The sequence below is a fragment of the Chelmon rostratus genome, chromosome 9, assembly GCF_017976325.1.
Source record: "Chelmon rostratus isolate fCheRos1 chromosome 9, fCheRos1.pri, whole genome shotgun sequence".
In the NCBI taxonomy this organism is placed as follows: domain Eukaryota; kingdom Metazoa; phylum Chordata; class Actinopteri; order Chaetodontiformes; family Chaetodontidae; genus Chelmon; species Chelmon rostratus.
This window is the reverse complement of record NC_055666.1, coordinates 26,520,627-26,527,641: the sequence shown is the minus strand read 5'-3', so window position 1 is coordinate 26,527,641 and position 7,015 is coordinate 26,520,627.

Here is a 7,015-nt window from a genome sequence, read left to right as displayed (position 1 = left end):
AAAACATGAACATCCTATCATAGGTCCGATGAACGGCTGGTGAGAGCTGATAGAAAGTGCATCCTGTCAGTGTGGAATAAAATAGATCACTTTTCTGCTGAAGCGGAGGATGAAACCTGAACTGAGGGAAAGCAGCAAACGTCAGCAGCTGCACACAGTTTGGTGACGTGTAAACCAGAGAGATGAACTGCAGCTCGGACACAGTGTACCGACACCAGACACACATACACACTCACTCAACAGGTTTTTAACTGGGTCTGGCTGTGGTACCACACACACACACACACACACACACACACACACACTGCCTGGACACATCAGAGGCTGAGACTGCAGGCTGTGCAGTAAAAAGTTAAAGTGCTTTCAGCTTTCAGCACATAAAACATAAAACTTATTTTTATGCTGCAGTGTGGATGGATGGAGGGCACATCTTTATTTCTGCTTCGTCTCATTACACTGACAACACATTCACTTCCTGCCAGACACGAAGTACTTTTAGAAGAGCAGAGGAGCTGGCAGAAACAACTTTCCTTCACATCTGATAGAAAACAGGCCCCTTAATTTCATATTTTAGACGACTAAAGCTTGCAGGGATAACGTAACTAATAATAATTGTCAGGCAGGGGATGACCAACGTCACTGTCATTCATTCATCGAGGGTTTGTTAATGTTGCCACTAAATGTCATCATCATCCCTGCAGTAGTTGTAGGACAAAGTGTTCAATCAGCTGAAATTACCATCTCGAGAGAGACACACAACCAGTGTGGCCCAAAACAGGAAGACAGGATGAGAGGCCAAGCCATAGCATGAGCTCTAAAACTCTATTCCAGTAAATTTCTAGATAACAGACCACACGTGATTCTCAGAGATAGTAATCTTGACCTGAAACGTAGCTGTACATTGACGGGGAATCAGCCAACTGTAGTTAAACACAGCACGCAAGATAAATGGGAACAAGAGAAAATCCAAGAAGACTTCCAAGACAAAAATTCCAGCAGTCCATCAGGAGTCTTGATGAGACTGTATTCAGACATGTTAGTTATCCAGGGGTGGAAAACAGCCTCACATAGTGCAAAACTCCAGGGGAGACACCATCTTTAATACTTTAATACACCTACAGATTCAAACTGGCTTACAACCTCAGCAGATACGAAAACTCCAGCCGTCACTTGTGTTCTTTGCAGGTTCGTACATGCGTCTCTAAAAACGCTAAATATCTACCTGAGCTTTCAGTCTCCTTCAGCAGAAGCACGCAGGTATAATGGGAGCCTCCCGCCATCCTCAGGACTGCTGCTAAATGCCAACAGAATGCTAAATGTCACAATATTTAAGTCCAGGGTAATCACATTCACACCATTTAGAAGGCTCAGACTTGCTGATGAAGTATTCATCAATCATGACTGTGCAAAGCCCGGGGCAAAACCCGACATTATAGCCTCTGCTTATTAGTGTAATTAATCTTTCCTCGTGGGTATCTTTGGCTGTAACAGGCTTGTTACAATGTCATCTTGGTTGCTGCAACAGCTTCTGCCAACACAGTCTTCAATCAGATTAAACCACATACAGTATATGTATACGTGTTTGTGTTCATGTGCATGCATGTACACGTCATCCACGTGCTTCTGAGGGTCTGTTTTCATCTGCTTTCATCGGTTTCTCAGGCTTCATCTGTCTCCTGCTCGTCCTGCATTTGTGTGTACATTACATGCGTCTCTTTGCAGATGAGGAATAAAGACTAGATCATGCTGATAGTAGACATTCTAGATAATCACATATCACATTCCAGTCTGATGTGCTCTTGTACTCTCATTCTGAACTATCTGATCCACGTTCGGGCACTCTTGCTATTTTGGAATGCAGATCACAACTGGAATCGTCTTCGCACTCGCCAAAACACGGAAGCTGAACTGGGCAACAATAAATATCACATAGCTTTGTGTCGCTGGTTTTCTCGGACATGTCTCGACGTTGTTCGTGCCACGTTACAGTCGAGTTGGAGCCTTCGAGTCCCTCCGCAACAGCGCCACAGATCACACAGCCGCTTCATTCGCCTTGTCAGGGCTTGTGTGAGACTGTTGTTTGACTGACATCTCCCCACTAATTTGTTTGTTAGATTATCATGAGGGGACCACATACACTTATTATCAGTTGAGGTGATTTTGCCCTAGTGGCCACAGTGGGAATTGCAGGATTGTGTGACACACACTGGTCCAAGAAGATGTACTGTATTGTACACGGTGAGCATGAAGCAAGTGTTAAATGAATGAATTGAATTAGGTTAGATAAACATTTTAAAGTCTCAAAAAGCATTGGTAAATAATAAAATTAGAGTTTACAAGTGATGTTTGCTTACCTGTTTTTTTATATGAGACTATAATTCATCATTGAAAGCTTGCCAATAGAGAAATCTGACATTCTTGTTGGCTTTCTGTGCACTGGCTAAAAGACTCTGGGTTATGCTAGCAGTGTTGGAAATGTACCAATTATACGCTGTCTCCAATTTACCCATAATGCCTCGTCCACACCTACACGAGTCTTTCTTATAACAGGCTTTCTCCTTCATCGTTCTCAAAAGAAAAAATCTACATGCACATCAAAGCTACAGGACAAGTACACAGAAAGTACAGACAGGAGTTGTGGCAGATTATTTCCATTTTTTAATTTTTTTTAAATCTTTTAATTACTGAACTTTGTGAGTTTGTTTCCACTACTTTCACCAGTTTATGTGCAAAAATAAAACTAAACTAATCTAACCTGTGTATTATTCCTTTTTCTCCATTCAGGAGGATGTAACTCCAGTAACAGTGTGCATTTACATGATACATTTCCTATGATATGAGCTATGAGCTAAGGTCTACATGAATTTCCCTCCAGAACAGGATGATAAAGTTTCACCAAACAGAGAGGAAATATACGGCAGAGACTCCCAGAGAGATGTGAAGCCACAGGGTCGGCTGACTGTTTGCTCTCGTCAGTCAAACTGCACATTTCCCCGACTGGCTGTAACCTCCCGCTGACGGGTGTGTTTGTTTTGGCACACTGGACAGGATCTGACAGCCCTAACTACACCCAAACCCACCCTCACCCCAACCCACGGGACACACACACACACACAGACACATATATTACCTGCTACTGGTCAGCTGAGGACAGAGTATGTGTGTACGTGTGGGAGAGAGTTTTTAGTGTGTTAATATGCTAATTTGCTAGCATTAGCGCAGCTAAGCCTAATATGGCTGAGGCTGATAGTCTTACAACGGCTGCAGCCAATCAGAACTACACCATGTGGCCAAAAGTGTGTGGACATCTGAACATTACACCCATAGACTCCAAAACCTGCTTCATGCTGTCTACCAGATGCTGAACCTGGCTGCAGAGATTTTGCTCCCCTTCAGCTAGAAGAGCATCAGTGAAGGTCAATGAACATAACTTTTCCAGGATATACTAATAAATTCAAAGAGTGCACAGATTTGAGTCTTTTCAGCCAGTGAAAAGGGCAAAAGCATCCAGCATGCACGACAAAAGTGTGTTCATCACTGTGTATGGACTGAACGTGGCAACCTGCGGGTCAACATTAGCTTAGTAATAGAAGCCAACAGGCTGTATTTGCTTCAGTATATTACATTAGTTGTATTGACTGTGGGCAAACAGAAATCTTTTGTGTGTACAGATAAATCCCAGCAGTGCGTGTCAAGAGTTTTCTTTTCTCTGTTCTTCAGCTTCAATTTGTTTGTCACTGGAGAGTTAGACACCGTCACGCCTTCTTGTGAAAAGTACAGCAGCTTTCTGTCCGTTATGTGCCTCGCTCAAAGGCTGTGTATGCTGAGGAAGAGCCTCTTCTTCGGTGCTGCTTTAATTAATTCATGCACTAAAAATCTCCCAGAGCAAAGAGGTCCATCAACAGCTTCTTCCAGCAAATAAAAATTAACGAACATTATCCAGGAAGTCAAACTATGAGATGCACTGAAGAGAGACAGTGTATGTATGTGTGTGTGGGAGGGTAACATGAGGAATCCAGAGACTGTGCCGACGACCCTGTTATCTGTGGAGTTTGTGCTGTACACAATGAGTCTCTGTTCGCCTCGGTGGCTGGTTCAGACTGCGGGGGCCAGCGAGGGACTCTTTGCCCTCTGCAGCGCCTACGTCGGCTTCTCCAGCTGCACGACGTTTCCAGCCTGGCTGGAAAGCATCCATTTACCGTGACGTCATGTTTAGTTTACGGAGATTATAATTCATCAAACCTTACAGATTTTTTCATACGGACGACAGTGACAATAAAACAGTGTCTGTGTGTGGCTCCTGGATTAATGCAGATAATTCAGTGCTGCTTTCTAATAGGGTACATTTTATGTACCTTGTGCAAGCATCATTAATGTTCCAGCTGGTAACGGTGGAGCTAATTTCAAGTACTTTATAAACTGCTGCATAGCTTCATCTGTAATATTGCACCATAATTTATTAGTTGGTTTGTTTTTTTGGATTATCTGCATCTGCAAAGTAACTGTAGCAGAGTAGAAATATGAGGAAGCATACTGGAAATGATGGAGATACTCAAGTAAAGTACAAGTGCGTCAAAACTGTACTTAAATGCAGCGCTTGATTAAATGTACTTAGTTGCAGCCCACCACTGGACCTCAATGTGTGTATTACTGAATTACCATTAATAGTATCATGCTAGCATGCTAAACATGCTAAATGCTAAATTTTTAACCAAAAATGCTAGCTGCATGCCACCAAGCTAACAGGCTAACATTGTATCATGTTGTCAGGATAAATATGTGCATGTTAAAATGGCATGATAAAGACTTTATGCTAAATGTTAAATGCTAAAATTAGGCTCAAAACACGGAGCGTCCAGCTGAGGCTGACAGACAGCAGAGACTCATCAAAGCTGAGTCAAGCCTGCAGCTGGGGCCTCCTATTGTCCCCGACAATAAGACAAATGTATTTCAAGATGGACTCCTTAATGTGTCAGATTAGGTTCATGTTGGGCACTGGACCTCGAGTAACCACATCTTATCGCGTTTTGTGACTGACATGCAGAAGGTGACCATGAAGCGGGGCCATACCCGCAGGATCAGGAGCGTCGCTGATCATCCAAGGCTTCATGGAGTTTGTTGTAGACTCTAAAGACAGAGAAGTTCTGACATGCTAGTCTTTCTGAGCCCGTGAGGTGTCTTTGATCAGGCATGCAGGAACAGACAAGAACATGTCAACCACCATCACAAAGTAAAACATTTTAAATCATCCGCCTGCAGGTTTCTACAGTTTGTCGAGGATGTTTCAGTCTGCTTCCAGTCTGCTGTCTCTGACTGCTGTGCTCACATTAAACAATTAAACAACGCTATACTTAAACTTGAAGCTGGTTAGTGCTTTGGTCTGTTTGCACATTTTATCCCACTAACTATGAATATACTTTAAATTACTCTATGAAACTGAAATTAAACCTTCTTTGAGATTGGCAACACATTGTGACGTTTCATTTTTATGTCAAATGCTGTTATCATCACATCTGACCTTTGATTTTTTTATTTTTTTTTACCATTATATTGGTCTTATTCTGGTTTGTTTAGGTATTTTTGCTGAGAAGCTACTGCAGCACCTCGGCTGGATGTTCTACACCTGCTGTGCCACCCTTTTCTACACCTCGCTGGTGACCCTCCGGCTGGGCGTCATTCAACGGTTGAGCCAGCTGTGAAGGGACGTCTGTGGATCTGTCTGTGATTGCAGCCCAACAGACAGACATATAATAATGTACAAAATCTCACATTTCATTGCCGAAAGCTTGGATATTGAAGCTATGAATTCACATTATAACACATCACGGTCTTGTACAGTATATTCTATGCACATTTTTACATACAAAGGAATATGAGGAAACTGCACAAGTAGCTCTTAATTTTTTAAACTGATCTGTATCCTGTACCTCCCTCAGGCCTCTCTGCTGTGCTGCTGATCCCTTGGTGGATCAGTAAAGTATTATCTTTAAGTTTGTGATTGCATAACTTGAAATATTCATGAAAATACCAATTTCAGAAAATATCCAGGCCATATGTTACATGTTATAATGTGGCACAGAACAAAACACCTGCCTTTCAAACTCAGTCTGATGGGACCAGGAAAGGGGGGGCTCAGTCATTTGCATTTCATTGCTGATGACGTGTCTGACACGATGAGCCCAGTTTCTAAGTCTGAAACATTAAACTCATGCAGGAGCGTTCCCCACTTCCTGTTCCCAACCGTCTGAATATCTCATGACAGAACTCACGCCAGCCATGTTTCTGAGTCACTGCAGTTTTTATTAAAGAGGATATGAAGAGAAAAGCAGAGAACACAGAAAAACTGCACAACTGAATATTTAATTCCAACCGGCTGAGAAAACACTGAATAAAAAAGGAAGCTGTTTTTTAAACTTCACAAACCATCTTTGAGCTCCTCAGGAAAGAGAAGTAAGCTAAAGTGGAGACGAACAATTAAAAGCTGTCAAGAAAGAGGGCACATCTTGATCACACAGCGCCTCCTGGTGGCTGAAGCACTGAGTTGTTATGCAACCTGAACATTTTCACACCTTCAGTTTACAGTTTACAGCAGGTTCAGCGTTTGTCAGCACACAGTGACAAAACTGTCAACTCTTGGTTAACATACTTTCTATTGTAAAAGCTGGGTCTGTGGTAAAAAGATGACAGCATATGACAGCGTGTTCATTAGAATAACCAATAATATCTGTTCCCGCTGAAGGGCAGCATTATTATTCAGCAGTGAAGGAAACTGGTTTTAGCTTCAGTCTGGTTTTATGTACTCATGTAATGTCTACGCTGTAAAAGGACCAAAATGGTTCAATTGCTTTTGAAAGATCTAAAGCAGAAAAGAGCACATTATTTGGCTTTTTTATTCTTTCAGTAAGAACAAGATAGCACATGGTGCTGTTAGAGGACAAAGAGAATCAATGTGGCAATCTACAGAAAAGTATACCAGCAAAACTTCTCAAAAACACAAGTTAATCAGTCAGTGTGC